The following is a 24,776-nucleotide window of genomic DNA, read 5'->3' on the forward strand; positions in this document are numbered from 1 at the left end:
TGGTCCAAGGGTTGTACAAAGCAATCAGGTTAGACGTCAAGTACCTTCAAGTTCTCGGAGACTCTGAAATTGTAGTCAGACAGGTACGTAATACTATAGATTGCTTATCAGGTCATTTAAAACATTATCAATCCTTAGTTCAAGATCTGACTGAGCATTTTATAGCATTTAATATTTCTTCAATTCCCAGACTCCAGAATGCAAGTGCAGACCTTTTAGCTAACGTAGCTTCTAACATTATTCCTTCAGAAGATTTTAGTCTAGATAAATTCTCAATAGAATTAATCTTTAGACCATCTACTCCTGATAACATCACAAATTGGAGAGTATTCAACGATGATCCCGATATCATAAATTTCCTCACATCTGAAGGATCCTACTCTAATCAAATAATTGACGAAGACCAACATGATCGACAATTGCAACAAGATAGCACTAACAATGCTATACCTAAGTCTGTAGTCAAGTTAGAAGACCTGTACGATTTGAAAGATTAGTTTAAAAGATCTACCAATTCAAAACTCCAAAGTTCAACTTTGAATTATGAATTAGTAAACCTAGGAACCGATGCCAAATCACAAAACATTAATCTAGGTCTCGGCCTAGCCCCTGAAGAAAAATTAGCGTATATTTGTCTTTTGAGACAATATAAAAATGTTTTTGCTTGGAACTATGATGAACTCAAAACATACGACACTTCCATCATCCAACATACTATTCCAATGATCGATAATGAAAAACCTGTCCAACAAAAGTTGAGAAAGATCCATCCCAATTTAGAAAATCAGATAAAGGTTGAACTCAATAAGTTATTGAAAGCCAGAATAATCTTTCTCGTCAGACATTCTAAATGGGTCTCCAATATGGTACCTGTTAGAAAGAAAAACGGAGATATTAGGATTTGCATTGACTTTCGAAACCTTAACAAGGCCTACCAAAACAATAATTTTCCCTTACTACCTATGGAACAGATATTGCAGGCAGTGGCGGGCTCAGAATTAATGTCTTTCTTGGATGGATTTTCAGGATACAATCAAGTATTGGTACATCCTCATGATCAATTAAAAACCACATTTAGAACTAAATGGGGCACATACGCATATTGAAAGATGCCATTTGGTTTGATTAATGCTGGTGCCACATTCCAGAGAGCCATGGACATCGCATTCAAAGGTTTAGTCAATAAATCTGTAGTAATTTATTTGGATGATATAACAGTGTATTCCAAGAAACGAAGCGACCATCTTATAGATTTAAAACAAATCTTCCAACAATGTTTAAGGTATGGGATTTCACTTAACCTGAAAAAATCCTTTTTCGCATTAAGTGAAGGGAAACTTCTAGGATTCATAGTGTCAAAATCTGGAATTCACATTGATTCCGACAGAATCAAAGAGATTTCTGAAATATCCTTACCTCACAACAAAAAATCCATGCAATCTTTCCTTGGTCAGATCAACTTTGTAAAGAGATTTGTTCCAGATTTTTCACGAATCGTGTCTCCTTTGAAAGATGCCATTTGGTTTGATTAATGCTGGTGGCACATTTCAGAGAGCCATGGACATCGCATTCAAAGGTTTATTCAATAAATCTGTAGTAATTAATTTGGATGATATAATAGTGTATTCCAAGGAACGAAGCGACCATCTTAGAGATTTAAAACAAATCTTCCAACGTTGTTTAAGGTATGGAATTTCGCTTAACCCGAAAAAATCCTTTTTCGCATTAAGTGAAGGGAAACTTCTAGGATTCATAGCGTCAAAATCTGGAATTCACATCGACTCCAACAGAATCAAAGAGATTTCTGAAATATCCTTACCTCACAACAAAAAAGCCATGCAATCTTTCCTTGGTCAGATCAATTTTTTAAAGAGTTTTGTTCCAGATTTTTCACGAATCGTGTCTCCTTTGCAAGCCATGATTAAAAAGAACTCAAATTTTAAATGGGGCCAAGATGAACACGAAGCATTCAACCTGATCAAACAAGCTATTATTAATGCTCCATCTTTAGCAACTCCAAATTTTTTAGAGCCTTTTATTTTATATACATTTGACTCAGATAGGTCATATGCTATGATACTCACTCAAGCAAATCAAGAAAAAGCGGAAGCCCCAATTGCTTTTTTCAGTTCAAATTTACAGGGCGTTGAATTAAATTATTCAGATGTGGAGAAACAGGCTTATGCTGTTTTCAAAGCAGTCAAATACTTCAGACCTTTTTTACTCAAAACCCATACAAAAATTATAGTACCGTTTCCAGTGGTAAGGAATCTTCTAGTACAGAAGGATGTGGGTGAGAAAAGGGCCAATTGGGTTACTGCCTTACAGGAATATGACATAGAAATTAAACCAGCAAACATTGTAAAAGGTCAAGGCTTTTGCAAAATGCTGGCTGGAGCGTCGCAAATTTCTGAAATTCCATCTGCAGAGGTACAAATGTGCGAGGTAAGCCTAAACGATGCAGAATCATTATACGCTAATATCATTTATTATCTTAAGAACGGGTATGCTCCTTCACACCTCGATCATACTAAGAAAAGAGCTCTAAGGTTGAAAGCCAAACAATATCATCTCATAAATGATATTCTTTTTAGAATAAATTATGATTCTATTCTCCTTAGATGTCTTGAGAAATCTGAAGCTGAAAAAGTTTTGCAGGAACTCCACGATGGACCAGCAGGCGGACACAATGCTGGATATGCTACTGCACATAAAATCTTGCGCGCAGGCTATTACTGGCCCACGTTATTTAAAGACTCACACAATTACGTGAAGAAATGTCAAGTCTGCCAAACTACTGCCGGGAGACAAAAGAAACCATCCTTGCCACTACAGCCAATTAACATTGAGCAACCTTTCAACCAGTGGGGATTGGACATAATAGGTGAGATCGTTCCTCACTCTTCTAAGCAGCATAGATATATCCTTACAGTAACAATTATTTTACTAAGTGGGTAGAAGCAGTTCCACCCAAGACGGCTAATGCTGAAATTATCATTGAGTTCATAGATCAATTTATAATCACCAGGTTTGGATTGCCTTCCTCTTTAAAGTTTGATAATGCATCATACTTTTATGGAAATGCAATGACTAAATTTGCACTTAAAAGAGGATTCAAACTTAAATATTCGGCCAATTATTACCCACAAGGCAATGGGTTAGCTGAGTCTACAAATAAAAACCTAATCAGGATTATCAAAAGAACAGTTGACCAAAATCATAAAAATTGGCATAAGGCTTTAATATATGCTTTATGCGCAGACCGAATAACGCAAAAAGCTTCTATCGACACTTCTCACTTTAATTTAGTTTATGGGAAAGAAGTGGTTCTTCCGACTCATTTAGCAATTCCCTCTTTGTCTCTAGTTCAATACATTGATGAAGTACCAACTTCCTCCTTACAACTAAGACAAATGGAAATAATCGAATTAGAAGAACAAAGAGAACAGGCTAAGAAAACCCATGCTCATCATCAAGCACTAGTAAAATCCTCTTTTGATTCAAACATAATGACCAGAAAAGATTTTCAAATGGGAGAATTAGTTTTAAAATGGGACAAGGCTCATGAAGAGAAAGGGAAACATACAAAATTTCAAAGAATGTGGCTTGGTCCTTTTCAAATTGTAGAAGTCATAGGTCCATCAACGTTTGTGTTATAAGATTTAGCAGGTAAGAGAGACTCTTTGCCTATTAATGGACAAATTCTCAAGAAATATTTTCCATAGAAGATTATACTTCTATTTTGTAGAGTAGTTGTTTTTCTTTTCATAATAAAACTGGTTGTGAGTGGTTACATTAGGCATTTACGAATAAGACACCAATTCTCTTTCAGATTTTGAATTTTTTTCGCTTTTATAAATAGCAAATCTTTTGGAAAAATGATCTTTATTATTGAAAGATACAGTTAAAGACTCTAGCTAGGTAAGATACTAGTTTCAACTTCATAAATTTTGATGAAAACAACCTTTAGTGAAGAATTGTGTTATGTCAGTAAAATGAAAGGTATCAATAACAAAATAAAGATTCTTTGTAGAACAGCTATTTCCAAAAACTCTACTATTGTCGTCCAGAGCTATCTTAAGGAAACGATGACTTCCTCCCTGCTAAGGAAATCACAACTTTCAGAGGAACAACCCAAGGATACACTTCATCTTGAAGAATAAGAGGTCTCATCACGAGCCGGCTTATCATAATCACAGATATTATAACTTTCTGACTTTGCCAAATACTGGACACCACAACAGGGCAATGACTCACGATTGTTGCAATAAAAGACAAGGGGTCTCATCACGAGCCAGCTTGTTTAGCAAAGTTATAAATCAAGTGAATGACTGTGTCATAAATTGGCTATCAAACCAAGACATTGTTCTTTAAGAGTAAAAAGAAAATCAAAGCAATAAGTGTGGAAGTGGATTCTTCTTTGAGAGTTGTAGGTTGCTTTAAGTAGGATACAGGATCATTGTTGGGTAACAGGTAACCCTATCGAGGCTATAAACGCCTATTGGTAGCAGAGGCTCTACCTACGACAAATGAGCATATTTAAAACTGGTTTACAGAGAAGACTTTGTTTTATCTTTACAGACCAAGTAATGATTGATGTAAATACAAGGACTAGCCTGAGGGAGCAAATAATAAAAGTTGAAAATAGTTGAAACAAAACATCATTGATAGGTTAGAGCATAATGTACTTTATCTTTCCATAATAAAGTTTAACTTTCTGAAAAATTTTCTGTTTTGGAAGTTTACAAAATTCAATAGAAAAATAGAGATAACTGGTGCTTCCAAATGAATCGCCAATTGTTGTGGCCACCAACAACCCCCCTCCTTATTTAGTATTAGCAATAACACTATATAAGTGGGGACCCTTAGTCAAAAAATTTAAAAAAATCAATTAGTGCTTATATTTCCTTTTGGATAAAACTTACCATCATGGACTTAAGGAAAATACTTTTGAAAATCTAAAAAGCTTAAGTTTCATGATGAAGAAAGTAAAGTCACTCCTTAAGAAATATCGCATCGCGCAAAGAATGATAGGGCATCTTCTTATGAGCCAAAATGATAAAAAATGCGAGATTGCGACGCGAAACTCCATCGCATCGCATGCATTAATGGGCACTCACGTTATAGAACCTTAAAATCGTCGATATGCGATATCACAAAATCGCATAAAATACACATAACGATTAAACGATTAAGCGATCTGCAATCTTGTGATATTGCGATCTCGCGATATTGTGATATTGCGATCAAGCAACCTTGCGATAGAACAGCACGATGATATTGCGGTAATGTGATACTGCGATGAAAATCACAGAAACATTCCATCGTAGATTTTCCTCGCTCAATATTCAAGAAAAATCCTTTTTCCATAAACCAAGAACCGGTTACGTGCTTTAATGATATTTAATGAGTTACATGCCAGTTGTTAATAAAATATGGTTTTGTGTTTTCCAAAGAGCCAGTTCACGTAAGGTGGCGTATTTTTGCATATCTGTGGCATTTAAAGCTTTCTTGTCATTATTTATTATCATTACTCTCACCTCACTTGTGAACTACAGGAACGAAAAACAAAAGTTACACAAAGCAATGTGCAGGAAACTATGGGGAAAAAGGGTAAGGCTCCAATGTCCAAAGTTAGAGAAATGGCACCCTTATAAACAGAAACCGCATGCAACAGAGCCGTAGATTCACAGAATTCTGCTAAGCCATCCATTACAGATCTCTCATATACAGCCATGGTTAAATGGGTACTGAGCGATGTTGATATCAGAAACAGACAGTTTAATGCTCAGGGTCAAGAGCTCACGAAATCATTACTTTTACAAATTTGGAGATTTATACCCGATAAGAGAAAGAGGCACAAAAGGCGAAAAACGCATCAGAGAAGCCCGGATCAAAGAACGGAGGCAGTTTCCGATGCGCGATTAGCACCTAGTGCTAATCACACATCGCTGAGAAAATTGCTCGAGAAGGAAAGCTTCTAATTGCTCAGTCACCTGCAAGCCCGAAAATTGCAAGAAAGCAATGATAAAAACAAACTGGAAATAGAAAGCTAAAGAAAAGGCAGAAGCAATCCAAAGGGTTAACCAAGTTGAACTGGGATTATTACTGGGCATACACGGTAAAGCCACATAGTCAGTGGATGACTCTCAAGTATATCATCGATTTTGCTGAGAAGATGGTGCCAGCTCTTGCCAATTCTGTTTGCTTAGCTCAACTAAAAGTGGAAGACAGTCAACCGACTCTACTCAAGCAAATACTGAATGCTTGCAACGTTAAGGAGCAAATGCAGAAATAGTTAGATATTAGATTTAATTTTAGAAATAGTTTTGCTTTATTTTTGCTTAGAAAAAGGATAGTCATTTAAACCGCATCCTGAATTTTTGTAAATAAGTTATTTTTAGATTTAGTTAGTAGTATTTAAACCCTTCTCATGCATTTAGAGAAGGGTCCAGAAATTTGTCAAAAACTTGTCCTCAAAACATGCACTTTTGCACCCTCCGAGGAGGTTTTGATGAATGAATGGAACAGGATTTGTTGATGTTTGCATTTAATATCTGCTACTAATTTTGCACTTCTGTACTCTTTGTGGATGTTAGATCAAGGAGAGATAATCATTGTCGCTTGAAGCTCATGAGTAGGACTAGTTATAAATGGTACTTTTATCACTTAACCATTTCTGCTTATGTGTTAAAGTGATATACAGTTATTAGTTGTTTATATATTACTGCATGAATGCCTGAGTTATCATTTGGCACTTTTGTACAGTAATAGCTATTTATTTATTCTTAATGTATGAATAGCTCATTATGCGATATGTTTTTCACAACTGTTTCGTCTAACTTTTTATACGAAGTGGTTCATCCATATTGATTTCTTTTCTCATAATAGCTTAATGATCTTTATTAACAGTTGTTATTTGAAATCTTTCTAGATCGCATAATAGAAGAACTACATCCTGGGTTAGTATAGACTTAGATGTTGCTGCTTATTAGAATACAATATCATAGCATTAGATTAAAGTTAAAATAGAATATCTTAATTAGGAACTGTTAGATCAGGAACATCAAATTATACACACACACACTCATAGATTTGGAAACTGGTCCCATATCCCCAGTCGGACCCGCTATACCAAACGGATAAGGAGCTGCCAACCAAGGTCTAGACCGGGCGAGTATCCCCCTTGTTGTAGACCCGACTTTCGGGGCTTCAACAGTTACCAAGCCGTTAGATGAACTGAATCCCCAGATATCCATGGTTCAAATATTTTCACATCAATTTGAATCTTTGTATTTGAGAAATATTTACCTTTTTCCTTCTCCAATTTTTGAAGAAGAGTTCTCAAGGCATTCTTATAGGCATCCTCATTACTTTTTGCATCAATGCCTTTTGTGCTTAATATTACATTGATACAAATAGTCTTCTTATCTTCAGAGAAGACCGCGGGACTGGTTGCAAACTTATCAAAAATATGGTATATATACTCTAATAGGGGACAAGATCCAAAAATTCTTCCTTCTTCGGGCACGTGAACCACCTTGTTTTTTGTACTTCCTATTGCTTGCAACTGAACAACTTCCTTTGCTGAAATAGTTTTCAATATGTGGGAAGAAATGCTATTAGGAACTGATGCACTGAAGAAAACAAGATGACTTTCTGATCCAAAATTCACAATCTTCACTTAAAGCTCATCCAAATCTAAGACAAGTGTGATAGGCGGGCATCTTCGTGTTCGTTTTGATAGCAACATGGGTCGAAAAGATGAAACCACTTCAAGGAGGTCTGGCAAATTCTTTATGAATAAATATGGATCAAAATCATCGATTTCATCATCTTCATCAACAACTCTAGATTCTTGGCTGCCCTCATCATTGCCCTTCAACAATTTAGTTTGCTGCATTGCTAGAAACAAGGATGCCCCATCTGAACTTAACAAACCTTCCTGGACTGATTCTGAACCATGCCTATGAACATCTAATGCATTTTGATCATCATGAGGCCACTCAATGACATTTTGAGACACATCAAAAGTTGTTTTTGAACCTTCAAGATCATCATCAGGAAGATTACCCGAATTTGTCTCAGACCCTTGCACTGCTTCTACCACATCATTAGAAAGTCTGGTCAAAGTTTCTTTTCGTATGTCACCTGAATTTGGAGAAGTATCTATTACACTCCTTTTATGTTCCTCACATGAATCCCTATTCTCATTTCTTTTCTTTAGCAGCTGAAGTTTACGGACCATAAGTTCACCTTGATCAGCTGTACATGTTGTTGTAGTTCCACTGCCAGCATCCTTTTGACATATGAAAAACAGGCAAAAATATTGTCCCCATGATAGATGGACGTGATTTATTTCGTTCAATGCATGGGTCATCAATGGTGGAAAATGTTAATCTCAGATCTTGACAAACCTCATCACCCAACGTTGTATTGGCATTTACAGCTATGGCAATGTTGCCTCCAATATTTTGACGATTGGTAGAAACAAGGCTAGTAGAAACATGAACAATTCTATGCTTTCGAGCAGAAGAGGTAATCAATTCTGCAACTTTTCTTTCCTTCATTTCAAGATCATGACAATATTTTTTTTGTGCCTCCTATTAGAATTGGGGCTTGGACTACTGAGACTACAAGTTATATTTCTCTCAATCTTGCCAAAGATGATATTTTGTCCATTATATTCATTGAAAATCTGTTTGCTAAATCCTCACTCTCAAAAAGAAAAAAGAAAAAACAAGAAATTCCAAACCCTTGCAAACAGGATCCCTTGTTTTCCTTTTTTTCAGACACAACAAGGTTTATATGAAGTAGGCATGGGCATCCTTTAAATGGCACTTGCAAATCTCTAACAATATTCTTCTTTTTAGGCAGGCTTCCAATACGAACATTCACTCCAATTGGTGCTAGTTCATTTTGTTGTTTATGTTCGTTCTGTTGTATCTTTGGGCTTTCATGTTTAACCTTTTCCACATTGTTCACTGTTCTATTTTTCATTTTATTGACATTAGCTATCTGTTTTTTCTGACTCTACTCTATCTCAGCAAGAAGTCTATCCTCAAGTGAGGTATAATATGTTTTGGAATCCCCAAAGCCTGAAGGCTTATTAGTATTCCATCTTTTCATTTCTGCAAAGGGCACATACTCATCATCCTCGTAAGCATTGTCGAATGTAACAACAAGAGCTTCTTTTTTTTTGCTGTAACAACCATATATGTAGTAGACCTTTGATAGTGTGCATATGTCCCTGAAGAATCTGTAAAAGGTTGATATTTGGACTGGAGGTGGCCTCTATGATAGTTAATCCGCCCTTTGGACCCAATCCATCTTTTGGTAGAAGGGAGAACCCATAAGGATGCTCCAAACATTGTAATCGACATGTTGCTCCTGAACTATTGAATATTGTCATAGGCAATGTCAAGCTGATGTTAGGTTCTGAAATCATTATTTCTGAAGATGCTTATGACATTTTGAAGGAGATTAAAGGGATGGCTAAAACTAGATTTTTGGTGTCCATCACAACAAAGATTGCAGGAATATTTGCAAAGTCAAATTCAATTAAGCCAGACTCACAAGATGTGATATCCATTTTAAAAATCGATGAGTTAAAAGTATTATAGTCATAAGAGACAATTGACATACTGCAAGCACCATTGCGAAGCAGGTTGGAATTGTCACAGTCATGTGGATTTGAAGAGGTACTTACATTTTAGTTTCCATTTGCCCCTAATCCTCAAGCGATGTTCCTCCCAGTATTTTGATCTTGGTCATGTGCATTTTAATATGACTGTTGATTCCTCCCAATATTTTGATCCTGGTCATGTGAATTTTAATATGACTGTTGAACAGATTAGAAATGTTTACAGATCTCTAAACATTTGTAGAGCTCTAAACATTTCACTGTATAAATGTATTCAGCTTTGTACAAAGAGAACTTGTTGCCTTATGCTTTTGGTTCTACATATGTTTCAGATGACAGTTGCAATGTTGGGCTATGGTATCAATGATTCTCCAGCACTAGTGGTTGCTGATGTGGTTGTAATTCTTGCTGGGACAAATATACCCATGCAGTTGCTAGCATAGTACTGATGAAAAGCAGTTTGGAAGATGTCATTACTGTCGTTGACCTTTCAAGGAGCACATTCACACAAATCAGACTTAACCATTCTTAGGCTATGGATTATAATGTAATAATGGATATCCCCATAGCAGTTGGATTATTGTTTCCATTTATTGGACTCTATCTTCCTCCAGGGATTGTTGGGGATGCCATGGTAGCTTCTTCTGTGAGTATTGTATGTTGCTCACTATTATTAACATATCATAAACAGCCAAGAAAGTTATGTCAAGCTTTGCTTTTAGTTTCTTTGCATTTGTAATTGGATGACTATTTTAGAATACCACCCTGAGATTTTATTATCTTTTACAAGTCTCATGCACATACACCATTACTGAGTTGTGCATCCCAAGTTTTGTGTGAAAATGATTCCTAAAATGTAGGCCTATGGCCTGTCCATCTTGCCAACACAATTTAGAACATCAACAACCAATAAATGTTGCATGTCCATTTTAGCCATAAATTACCCAACTCAAAATATAGAAAACAATAAACTAATAAACGGGGGTACATTTTAACTGAAGAGACACCCCTATAAAGTGAGTTCATATTAGTTTTATATGCAATAATTTTTCATAATGATAGAAAATGAAAAAAAGTTAAATTGGAGAAAATGTTGCTCAACAGCTCAAAATTGAGAAAGCAAAGCATCATAACAATATACACGTCAATACTAAAACACCCAAAACTTGCTCTGAAGTTCCTTAAGAGTAAAATAGTTTTTGGTAGAGCATTGTCTTTAAAAAGGTAAAATAGTTTTTTTGAGAGCACATTTGACAATGCTTTATTCTGCTCTTGTTAAAAGAACATTTGCCAACCATATCATTGCAATCGGATATGACAAATTATGCACCTTTGTCACTAATTTCTTGCAGATTTAAGTGAGTATAGAATGATTGAATACCAAGCTAAATAGTAGGAAAAAGTATAAAAATCAGTTGCAAACCTTCCACTTTCCCTATAATAAAATAGTGCTCAACATTCCCAACCAACCATGAGAGTAGCTTTCTCAAAATGAAGACCATGTCAATTTAGCTAACGTAAAAAGTTTTAGGTACGCTGGGACCATTTGCCCATCTACATGCCCTTGTCTTCAAGCACAAGGTAGATCCTACTTAGTCTTTGACGACTAGTTTTGCTTCTCGACTGACATTCACGCAATCCAAGCCTGTTGGGTCCCTATAATAATAGTAATTACCCCTTTACTATTGTAGTTGCATCCCTTAGTAATATTGTTGTGCCCCTATTATCCCCATATTGTTATTACTGTACCCCATAGAATCCCTCTATTGTTGTTTTTGTGGCTTTATATTATTATTGTTAGGTCGGCTGGGTTATATTGTGACTCCTTAGACTCCTATATATAGAAAGGAGGTTTTGTCATTTGAATCATCCAAGAATTGTTCATTTATGTAATGTAAAGGAGGTTGCCCCCTCAAAGAGGCTGAATTCTAAGGTGTTGATCTATCTTTTCTATCTCTTCTTGAACTAGTTTCATAACATTTGGTATCAGAGCTTTGGATTCTAGGGTTTCGCTGCTCCAAACAGGTCATCATGGCATTTTCGCTATAAATTTTTTCTGTGACATTTCAGAAGTTGTAAAAAAAACCCATTTGAGAAGATATCGCGCTGAACCTCGGGTCCAAATTTTAGAGCTTTTTGCACTATATTTGAGAAGATATGATCTGAGGAAGTTGGTCCTTTTGCAGACTCCTGAATTACATTCCAAACAGGTGACCTGGGGAAAATCTTCATAACTTTCTCTCTGGGGATCGGATTGAAATTTCGTAAGAAGGTACAGAAAGAGGATGTAGAAATTTTGAATAATATGACACATATTCACAGAGATTATCCTGATTATACACTTATAAGCGGAACATGCATAATACATAACCTCCTCTACATTGATCACTAATTTACAGAAGCAGAAACATTCACAGGCGTACATAGAAGCATCAATCACACATATCAACACAGTATTTTCCTGGGGAAAGCATCTCGCTAAAAACCCCAACTATCTGTATATTATATTGATTGAATCATGTAACATTACAAAGTACAATGCTTATCACAAGCAATCCAGTACCATCTCCACCTGTTACACACAATACAGCTCAGATCTGATCTCCAAATCTATTCCACTGCTTGCCTGCCTCTCCAGCTCAATACCTGCTCAAGAACTGATGAGAATGGCTTACCAAACTCGTATTTGACCTGCAAATAATCACTCACACTCTGTTGGACGTGAGCACAAGCTACAATTCTTGATATTGGCCAATTCATTGGCATACTCAATCCCTCTGATTGTGCAAATCATCATGCACAGCTATAGTCACAACTGATAGCAATCTGATCCTCTAACACCTGTCCCTGTTGAACTGAACATGCACTGACATGCAACTGAGTTAACTGATGTATTCTATAGTTGCATTATGAGTTAATAACTTGTGAATTAATTAATAGCTAATTCACCCAACTCATCTCTAGTCTATTGATCAATTAGACTAAATACAACTAGTTTAACAAGGCTAAACTGAACACAACTCCATCAATTGCACCTCCAGTCCACTAAACTCAACTCACTTGAGTTCTAACTGAAGTCCTGCATGCAAATATTAGTCATCCCATAGGTAACCACGTATTTCCCTCTGGGATCTGCATGTACCACATCCGTAGCTCATCCTGAAGTGCTCCAAGAGAATAAGACAAAGTTTATAGTCCAAATATTATTATGAGACAATAATATTTGACTTTTCTATTTTTGATAGCCAGTCTAAAAATAGACTTTGATCACTCACACTGTGATCACTCACATTGTGGTCACCCACACTTTGATCATCCACACTGTGATCAAAAATAGAACTTGCGCCATAATTTGCCTGCGTGCCCACTTAGTGAAGGCGACTCTTTTCACTAAGCTCCATCATCTTGTTGCATTCTCAACAAACATTTCTTGTTGCACACTTTTCAACACTCCCTCTCAACAAGAAAGGCTTCCTCTCAAACCCGATCTTGAAACTTTGGAATGTTCTCCATGCAACACATCTGGCCGGTCCACTTGCTCTGTCATCAAAGTCTTTCACTGCTATTGCCTCTGTCGACTGAAAACTCTACATCTCTGTGCTCTTCATTATCTGACTGCTCTAGCCTCTGTCACTTTGATCTCTAACTGCATCCGTACTTCTGCTGGTTCTATCTCCCAGCATTGCATCCACACTGCACCTCCCAACTGACCTCCCTGTTGGGCTAGAAACACCCTCTGATGTTGAAGCTCTACCTGCTGCTGACAAGTGCTCCCTCTCTGACATCTGCGCTACTGCAACATCTCCATGCATCTTGCACCATTGCACACCTCTTTGTGCCACCTAGCACTGTGAAAAACACTTGTGCCTCTCGCATTGCTGCAGCCTGCTAGCTATGAGCTGTCCTGGGATTCCCTGCATTGTCACTCTCTCTGCCGCTCCATCCGCATCTGTCTCTACCCAATCAATTAGTTCCTGCTACTACACATTGGGGCTCCCGTAGCAAGGTCTCATCCAAGAGGTTGGGTACCTCAAGGATCCTGCCCCTCCTCCTTGGGACAATCAATCCACATCACCCCACCTCCTACCAGGAGGTATGGTTGTATGCGATCCCTCAACCCACCTGGCTCGAAGTTTCCCCCTACTGGAGGTCTCTGGATGAGTAGATGTCTCTACTCGATCTCCTCTCAGCTTCCCCTGTTGTGGCTCCTCCACAACCTCCTGAAGCTGCTGCACCAATCGTGGCTCCTCCACAATCGTCTGAGACTTCTTCTGGCTTTGCATGTTGAGAGGTAATGTATGCTCCCTCTCAACCACCAAGTCTCCATCATGACAACAAAAGCATCTCACCTTCGACTTGTCAACCTTCTTCCCATCACTGGAAGAACTGGATTCGGAAAGAGAAACCTTCCCCTTCCCCTTCTTCATCTTACTCGCTAAGGCACAGTTCGCCTCATCCTGCATGGATGAAGAACTGTCTCTGGTGCTCCGTCTAATCTCCTCCTGCATCAAATCCGACCATATTCGTTCCCAATTTGGCAGTTTCTCCCTTCCATTCACCGAGTCTTGGTAGCTATGCCAACTCTTATGAAGGTCAAGGAGTGCTAGACTCACCATCCTCATCCGACAATCACCCCCACACTTCCCAGCTCATCCCGGAATTGGGTGAACTTCGTGAGATACTGGGGCATACTGTTTCCATTCTCACACTTAATTCTTCTGAGTTTTATCTCTTGCTTTGGAATTAAATTTGAATTCCACCAGCTCAAAACTCAACCACTTCCGATCTAGAATTCATGAGAACAAAGTATATCTTGTACAGAGATTGACTGTCTCGGCATTCACCGGATATCTCACCTTCCAAAAGAAGGATGAATCCAGAGGCTACCTGGCCCGATTACAGACTCTGCCTAAAGGAAATAAAATGTAAACACTTTCTGAATGATAGATCTGATGATCAATCCTCGCTTGATATCCTGTAAAAATCTCTTCTACAAATCAAGCAGCTCCGATACCATGTAGAAACTTTTTCTACAATTATCTAGCTCTGATACCATGTAGAAATTTTGAATAATATGACACATATTCACAGAGATTATCCTGATTATACACTTATAAGCGGAACATGCATAATACATAACCTCCTCTACGTTGATCATCAATTTACAGAAGCAGAAACATTCACAAGCGTACATAGAAGCATCAATCACACATATCAACACAGTATTTTCCCGGGGAAAGCATCTCTCTAAAAACCCCAACTATCTGTATATTATATTGATTGAATCATGTAACATTAAAAAGTTCAATGCTTATCACAACCAATCCAGTACCAGCTCCACCTGTTACACACAATACAGCTCAGATCTGATCTCCAAATCTATTCCACTGCTTGCCTGCCTCTCCAGCTCAATACCTGCCCAAGAACTGATGAGAATGGCTTACCAAACTCGTATTTGACCTGCAAATAATCACTCACACTCTGTTGGACGTGAGCACAAGCTACAATTCTTGATATTGGCCAATTCATTGGCATACTCAATCCCTCTGATTGTGCAAATCATCATGCACAGCTATAGTCACAACTGATAGCAATTTGATCCTCTAACACCTGTCCCTGTTGAACTGAACATGCACTGACATGCAACTGAGTTAACTGATGTATTCTATAGTTGCATTATGAGTTAATAACTTGTGAATTAATTAATAACTAATTCACCCAACTCATCTCTAGTCTATTGATCAGTTAGACTAAATACAACTAGTTTAACAAGGCTAAACTGAACACAACTCCATCAACTGCACCTCCAGTCCACTAAACTCAACTCACTTGAGTTCTAACTGAAGTCCTGCATGCAAATATTAGTCATCCCATAGGTAACCACGTATTTCCCTCTGGGATCTGCATGTACCACATCCGTAGCTCATCCTGAAGTGCTCCAAGAGAATAAGACAAAGTTTATAGTCCAAATATTATTATGAGACAATAATATTTGACTTTTCTACTTTTGACAGCCAGTCTAAAAATAGAATTTGATCACTCACACTGTGATCACTCACACTGTGGTCACCCACACTGTGATCATCCACACTGTGATCAAAAATAGAACTTGCGCCATAATTTTCCCGTGGGCCCACTTAGTGAAGGCGACTCTTTGCACTAAGCTCCATCATCTTGTTGCATTCTCAACAAGCATTTCTTGTTGCACACTTTTCAACAAAGGATGTACTTTAGTTTCTTGTATGCATTTTACAGATCCAAAGATCAAAACAATGACTCGTGGCACGTCGTACAAATTCGCTCTAGTGAACTAGTCTATAATCAAGTCACTGTGGGAGATTTCGCATAAATCTTCCTTGGAGAATCCAATTTGGGTCAGACTTGTGGCATTGGAAAGAGGACACAGAGGGCTACTGCAGGTCATAAATTCAAAACTAGATGATCGGAAAGTACAGAGATACATCAGAGGCAATATCGAGCTCCTACAAAGTGAAAAAAGGTGTGTAGATTTTCTTAAATTTTTACTTAAGCTTGGTTTGAAAATTTATTTTGAAGGAATTCAAAGGGCATAGTAGAGAATTATTATCGGTAACTAATTCCTCGAGGAAAGAAAATGCAAACACCTAGTAAGCAACCTGAAAGATCTAGCATGACTCATGAAGAAGAGGAAGAAATGCTACATGATATATCAAAATTACAAGAACAAGTGCAACAAATGTCACTGTCACAAAAGCTAACAGAAGCTAAGATAAATGGCATGGAAGCTAAGGTGAATGGCATGGAAGCTAAGATGGACAATTTGAAGATAGATTTGAACAAAAATTTGAAGACAGGCATGGCAGATTTGAAGACAGATTTGACAAATTTTCTACAAGAAATACTTACCAATGGTGAAAAGGTAGTAAAGGAAACTCATGATACGAACAAAAGAAATGTTAATCATGATTTCTTAGACTCTAATGTGGGATCGAAAACCCACCATATTCTAAAAATAGATATGAGGAAGTTTGATGGCAAGGATCCCGCAACATGGATATTACAAATGGAGCAATTTTTCGATCTCAATAATGTGCAAAAAACACAAAAGGTACGTATTGCAACTTTATATTTGGAACCAAATCAGTTCGTATGGTATCAATGGCTTTGCTCTCGTAAACAATTTATCACTTGGGCAATTTTTACGGAAGAATTGATAGCACATTATGAGGATACAAAAAGCAACACTTTTTTTAGCCAATTGATAAATCTCAAACAAAAGGGTTCAATAATGGAGCACATTGAGGAGTTCCAAAAATTGAACATAAGGGTAAAAGATATTCCAGAGGAGCATAGGATTGATGTGTTCATAGGTACTTTAAAGGATAATATCCAACATGATGTTCGCCTTTGGGAACCTGATTCATTAGAGAAGGCATTCAGGTTAGCAAGAAAAATGGAAAGCAAAATTATGGCAACTAAGAAGCATACCACTCACAACTATAAAGATGGAAGTGTGGTTGCTCCTAGTCTTCCACAACATATAAGGTTGACACCACAACAATTGGAAGGAAAAAGAGCAAAAGGGCTTTGTTACAGTTGTGATAGCAAATACACTAAAGGTCATAAATGTGCTGAGAAGAAATTATTCTACATAGATTGTGAAGAGGAAGAAGAAAAGGAGCAAGAAAGGTCAAAAGAAGAGGATATACTCCAGGAACAAAGCCTAGATAAAGAAGAAATGAATCTGACCATATCTTGTAATGCATTGGCGGGAATTACCACTCCTCAAACCATCAAGATAGAAGGACAAATCAAGAAGAAAAAGGTACTAGTGTTGATTGATTCAGGAAGTACCCACAATTTTATTCATTGTAAGGTAGCAAAAGAATTGAATTGCTTCTTATACCTAGCACCAAAGTGTCAAGTGATGGTTGCAAATGGAGGAACAATAAATTGCTCTAGAAAGTGCTATAATATCAAGCTATCGATGGGAGAATATGTATTGACTAGCCCAATGCTTTCCATTCCAATGGGAGGTGCTGATGTTGTACTAGGAGTACAATGGCTACAATCCTTGGGTACAATAGCTTTAAATTTTGAAGAACTTTTCATGAAATTTTCCGTGGAAGGCAAGGAAGTTGAATTGAGGGGTATTGCAGGGAAACCAGGAAAGATAATTAGCTCTAATGGTATGACAAAGCTTCTAAAAAAGGAACAAAGAGGTGTAATTCCACAATTATGTTCTCTAGATGTTTCCACATTGCAATCATCTATTTCTCCAGATATCCAAAAAGTCTTGTAAAATCATTCCAAGGTACTTGAGACTCCCAAAGGTCTCCCACCTATTAGTGATCATGATCATGCTATTCATTTGATTCCAGGAAGTGTTCCTCCAAACAGCAGGCCGTACAGATATCCCTATGCCCAAAAGAGTGAAATGGAACGTATGGTTGCAGAAATGCTAGAGGCTAGTATAATTCAACCGAGTCAAAGTTCTTTCTCTGCTCCAGTAGTATTAGTGCACAAGAAGGATGGATCATGGCGCATGTGTCCGAATTATAGGGATCTCAACAAGCTCAGTATTAAAGATAAGTTTCCCATCCCCGTCATTGATGAATTACTGGATGAATTGCATAGATCAATTTACTTCACCAAGTTGGATCTTCGTTTAGGATACCATCAAATCAGAATGAAGACTAAAGACATTCCGAAAATAGCATTTAGAACTCATGCTCGGGTCATTATGAATTTTTGGTCATGGCCTTTGGCCTTACCAATGCACCTTCAACATTTCAAGGTTTGATGAATTCCATTTTCAAACCATTCCTTAGAAAATTTGTGTTAGTATTTTTTGATGATATACTAATCTACAGCAAGTCTTGGAAGGATCATGTTGAACATGTTGATAGGGTGCTACGACTATTGGAGGAGAAACAATTACATGAAAAAAGATCCAAATGTTTCTTTGGAGTACAAGAGGTGGAATATCTGGGTCATATTGTATCTCATGAAGGAGTTAAGGTAGACCCTAGCAAAATTAAAGCCATTAAGGAATGGAAAATCCCCACATCCATAAAGCATCTGCGAGGATTTCTCGGGTTGACAGGGTATTATCACAAGTTTGTTAAGAATTATAGGAGAATAGCAGAACCTCTAACAGCATTACTGAAGAAAGATGCATTTTCATGGACTCCAGAAGCAACAAAGGCCTTCGAACATCTTAAAGAGGCAATGTGCCAAGCACCGGTCTTAGCTACACCGGACTTCACAAAAACCTTTATTGTGGAATGGGATGCTTCAGGAAATGGAATTGGTGTTGTTTTAATGCAAGATGAAAGAACCATTGCTTTTGAAAGTCGTCCAATCAAGGGAAAGTTTTTGCACAAAGCTATTTATGAGAAGGAAATGTTGGCAATACTCCATGCACTTAAGAAATGGCGACCCTACCTAATGGGAAGACACTTCAAGGTAAAAACAGATCATGATAGCCTTAAATACTTTTTAGAACAAACATTATCCTCTGAAGAGCAACAAAAGTGGGTCACAAAGATGTTGGGTTATGACTTTGAAATCATCTACAAAAAAGGGAAGCAAAATGTGGTGGCAGATGCACTCTCAAGAAAGGATGAGGATGTGGAATCATTGTTGTGCACCATTTCTATTATCCAACCAGATTGGATAAACGAAGCAAGGGAGGAATGGAAGAATGACGAAGAAGTATGGGCACTTATTCGAAAGTTACAACAAGATTCCAGTACGTCTGATACATTTAGCTGGAAAAATGATTCTTTATGGTACAAAGATCACTTATACCTCTGTAAGAATTCCCAACTTAAACAAAAGATTCTTATGGAATTGCACACTTCTCCCTGAGGAGGGCACTCAGGATTTCTAAAAACTTACCACAGGGTTAAGAAGGAATTTTTTTGGGATGGCCTTAAATCGGATATTCAAAAATTTGTGGCAGAATGTTTGGTTTTCCAACAAAATAAAGTTGAAACAATTAAGACACTGGGTCTATTACAACCTTTATCCATTCCAATCCAACGTTGGGAGGAGGTTTCAATGGATTTTATCACAGGTTTACCCAAGTCTGAGGGAAAGAGTGTCATCATGGTGGTAGTTGACAGACTTACCAAGTATGCACACTTTTTTGCATTATCACATCCATCTAAAACCAGTACGGTTTCTACTGCATTTATGGAAACAATTCAAAAGCTACATGGAAACCCAAAGATTATTGTAAGTGACAGTGATCCCATTTTCACTGGAAATTTTTGGACATAATTATTTTCTTGTCTTGGTACTCAGTAGCTCATAGCTCATCTTATCATCCTCAATCTGATGGGCAAACTGAGATAGTAAACAAATGTTTGGAAGGATATCTTCGTTTCTTTGTATCGGATAAACAGACACAATGGGTCAAATGGTTGCCTCTGGCTGAATGGTGGTATAACACTTCCTTCCATACAGCAACAAAAATGACCCCATTTATGGCACTTTATGGATATCAACCACCATCCATCACATCATATTTAAAAGAAAATTCTAAGGTTCAAGCAGTGGAACATCACATTGAACATCAACAACAAGTCCTCCAACTCTTAAAGGATAACCTTGGGTTGGCACAGAATAGAATGAAACAACAGGCAGATCAACATCGCAAGGAAAGAAGTTTTTATGTAGGTGATTAGGTATTCCTACGGCTAAAACCATACAAGCAAATGTCCCTCAAGCAAGCTAAGAAGGATAATAAATTATCACCAAAGTATTATGGTCCGTACAAGGTGTTGCAAAAGATTGGTACTATGGCATACAAATTGGAGCTTCCTGCAGCTTCTCGATTGCACCCAGTTTTCCATGTTTCATGTTTAAATAAGGTTATAGGCGAGAAGCTCCCAGTTCAAACAATATTGCCAGAACTTGATGAGGAAGGAAAAATTATATTTGAACCGGAAGCAGTCACAGAAACAAGAACTTGACAACTACGAAATCGATCAATTTCAGAGTATCTTATCAAGTGGAAGAACTTATCTGCTGAAGATTCCACATGGGAGGATGAGAATTTTATACAGAAGCATCCAGAACTACTCAAGTGTTGAGGACAACACTTTTTTTGAAAGAGAGGGGCATGTTGGGTCCCTATAATAATAGTAATTACCCCATTACTATTGTAGTTGCATCCCTTATTAATATTGTTGTGCCCCTATTATCCCCATATTGTAATTACTGTGCCCCATATAATCCCTCTATTGTTATTTTTGTGGCTTTATATTATTATTGTTAGGTCGGCTGGGTTATATTGTGACTCCTTAGACTCCTATATATAGAAAGGATGTTTTGTCATTTGAATCATCCAGGAATTGTTCATTTATGTAATGTAAAGGAGGTTGCCCCCTCGAAGAGGCTGAATTCTAAGGCGTTGATCTATCTTTTCTATCTTTTCTTGAGCTGGTTTCATAACAAATCTTGCTATACATGCTTTATTTTGAAGAAAACTTGGGTCTTAGTATCTCAACATAACTTTTCCACGGTCCAATAAATCGTTTTATCTAGTGTTCCTACAATGCTCTTTGCTAGGAATACAGTCCTCAACTCCATCCCAACACAAGTATAGAGAGCTAATTCATTGCATCTAGTCTGAATCCCTGCATGTCATACGTTGGAGTCAATGTAAACTGTAAATAAAACCTCCAATATTTATTAGAAAGTTAGTTTGGCGGCATCTACATCTTGTCAAGCAATGAAACTAAAAAGATCCAAAATCCTTGTCAAAGCTGCCAATGTCATCTGCTTGGATCCAAATAGCACATTAAAATATGAAATGACTTTTCTACCTCCTTAATTTATGATGTGCCATACTCTCAGGTTAGATACATAGGACAGACTTCAAATCAACAAAAATGGGAGAGGAAAGAATTCCAAACAAAACCTATTTTTGTCCTCTCAATCTTTGAGCTTATAATGTGAGAGTTCTAACCAATCTAGAATTAATTTTCTGGATAGATCCAGATTGACCAGAAACTATACAATGGAAATTAGGCCAGCGAACCAGTAGGTTACTTTCTCATCATCAGAGCTTTTCACACTCCTGGGGCTGCCTCTTGACTACTTGACTTTATAATATGGTGTCACTAGCATTCGGTTAATCATCCACTGATGATGATGTCGTGACACTGGTCTACCATGAAACGGTTTAGAGCCCTGTTTGGGTATGTCCTGCAATTCCATTACTTGAACTGTGAGCTGCTTCTTAACTGCAAAAAGCATCGTTACACCATTACTTAACAAGTTATTGAACTAAAATCAACTTCATAATTTAACACTATTGCAAGAACAAATTTGAATAAAAGATGCAATGCAACAATAGATGACAAACCATTTTTCCACTTGTTGATATCCTTCATGAAGCCTTATCCTGTTATTTCAAACTTCACCTTAACATCACCTCAATATTTTGATTTCTGCTGTACAAATATAGAAATTCAGGTTTACAAACATGTTGCCATATTACAAAACTGTTAGGATATTCCGACACATAGGATATAGTTAAGTTCAACTTGGTCTAGTATAGAGTTAGGTTAGAGTTAGGTAAAGTGTGTTTCTTTACCGTTGTACATTTTGTAACTTACAATCCGATGGTCACGATATGTAGTGATCCGACGGTTCACTCTCACCTCGGTATTACCGACACTTGATCCGTGGCTTGACACCCGATTGGTCCATGAGTTCTATTTAAAGCGCATGGAGGGTCATTGTTCGTGTAATCCGTGCATGAGAGAAGCTTATGTAAATTTTCATTCTTTGATTAATAAATTGCCTGTAGTACCCACGTTGGGACAGGCCGTGGACTGTTTCCCTCCTTGCACTCTGAGGGTTTTAACCACGTCAAAAATACTGGTGTATTGATTTGAGATCTGGTTGTGAGCGGTGTCCTTTTGGTATTCTTTCTGTGGAACTTACCCTGTAAATTCCTACATGGTATCAAAGCTATTTGAGGGCCGCGTCCGTTGGTGATCCAAATCTGAAGCCGGTAGAACTGCATGCGGCTGTCGTTTCCTAGATCTGCTGTTTCTAACTGCTTTCGGGCCGAGAGGACTGCTCTGTTGCGTTCGGAGCATCTGTTCCAGTGAGGAACCCCTTTCGTTTCACGCGAAAAGGTTTCCGGTAGCCCTAGCTGCGTCATTTTTCAGATCGGGAGGTATACAGTGTTTTTTTGCAGTTTACTGTTATTTTCTCTCTGCTTATTTCGGTCTCAGTTTATTTAGCCTTTTTTTAACCGGATCTATACCTTTCATTTCTGCGTATGCTCTTTGCCCTGCGACTTTGTGCGATCTGGGCAAATCAGAAACAGAAAGGAAGGATTTTTCTCATGCGTATGCTCTTTTCCCTGCACCTTAGTGTGATCTCGGAAAATCAGAAACATTGAGAAAAATATTTAGTTTTTCGGCTAAAGCTAACTTTGAGATTTTTTTTAAAATTTCTAGTTTTTTTGGCTAAAGCTAACTTCGAGCCGTAAGGTTCGTTTTTCTTTGCATATTCGTGTTGGGTTTTGTGTTTTGTGTTTTGTAGGGAAAAAGAGCTTTCTCAAGGCAAGCACGCAAACCAAGGCCCCCCACCCCCCCCCTCTCTCTCTCTCTCTCTCTCTCAAATTTTTTGTATAGATCAATTGGTTCAAAGCTATTTTAAGAGAGTAGAGGTCTTGGGTTCAAGTCTCCATTTTGTGGGGGCGGATTTTTTCATTCGCGCACTTTGCCGGCAACGTCAACATTTTTTTTTCAAAAAGCCATAACTTCTTCATCCGGAAGCCTTTTTCAGAGCCGTTTTTTTTAAAACCGCCTATTTTTTCGAGATCTATCCATTGGAACACTTACTTTCAGCATCTTCAGCTTCAGTTTTTTTTAAAATGGAAAGTCCATGCCAAGTCATTCTTGACAGCACTAACTACTTCCAATGGGTAGCCTACATGGGAGATTTACTTAGAAGTAAAGGTCTCTACAGAATAGCCACAGACCAAGAGAAGAAACCAAAAGATGAAGACAAGGCAGCAAAATGGGAAAATAGACAAGATCAAGCACGTGGTTTGATAGGGATGTCTGTTTCTCCTGATCTTAGATTCCACATTGCAGAACTTGAGACTCCTCATGAAGCATTAGAAAAACTTGCTAAAGTTTTTGGAATTAAAAATGAAATTAGAGCCCATCAACTTGAAAATGAGCTGCTTACTTTGGATCCTAATAATTTTTCTTGCATTGAAGATTTCTTGTCCAAATTCAAGACCCTTAGATATCTCTTGGAAGGTGTTAAAGTTAAGAAAGAAGATGGTAACCTCATTTATTCCATCCTTACTAAGTTGGGACCAGCCTACTCTGTATTTGTTTCCACTTTCCATTCTACAAGGGAAGCTTTCATTTGTCAAGGACAAGAATACAAGGCCCCTTCCTTTGACTCCTTTTGTGATTCCTTAATAAGAGAACAAGAAAAACTCTTACACCTTGGTCTTCTTAATCTTGGAAACTCTTCCACGAAAGTGTTAGCCGCCCAGCAGCAACCAAATTCAAAGAATCCTAAGAAGTCATATCCTCAAAAGAATGGTCCTAAACCATCTCAGCCTCAAAATGAAAGATCATTTCAGCAAAATGATAAGACCAATAAAAACAAATGGAAGAAGTCTGATAGACATTGTAACTTTTGTAATCGAGATGGCCACTTAGAATCTAAATGCTTTAAGAAGATGGAAGCCTTGGAAGCCGCAATGAAGAAACATAACATCCATGTGGAGCCTACTTCAACTTCAACTTCCGGAATGGCACTTTCTGCATGTCATTATCAATCATCTCAGTCTGGTTATGCATTAAATGTATCTTCTTCTTCTTCTCATTCTCATGAGTGGCTCATTGATTCTGGAGCCTCTTGTCACATGGCCAAAAATCAAGCCATGTTTTCTTCTTTAAATGATTGTAACACCAAAAATATATATATTGGTGATGATAGATCTCTTAATGTTGTAGGGACTGGAACTGTTCATCTAGACAATGGTCAGCTTAATGATGTATTATGTGTTCCAACCTTATCCTGCAACCTTCTATCTGTCTATCAGATAACTCATTCAGGTGAAGGTAAAATTGTTGAATTTTCACCTCATGATGTTGTA

At 37.6% G+C, this 24,776-nt stretch overlaps 1 pseudogene; it reads right to left on the reverse strand.

The window, feature by feature from the left end:
• Window positions 1-7,684: 7,684 nt before the first annotated feature.
• Window positions 7,685-9,000, reverse strand: LOC149220214 (uncharacterized; annotated as a pseudogene).
• Between the last annotated feature and the right edge of the window lie 15,776 nt (window positions 9,001-24,776).

This window comes from Pinus tabuliformis, chromosome Q, assembly GCF_031772625.1.
Source record: "Pinus tabuliformis cultivar Carrire ecotype Pingquan chromosome Q, CPIR1, whole genome shotgun sequence".
NCBI classification, from domain to species: Eukaryota; Viridiplantae; Streptophyta; class Pinopsida; order Pinales; family Pinaceae; genus Pinus; species Pinus tabuliformis.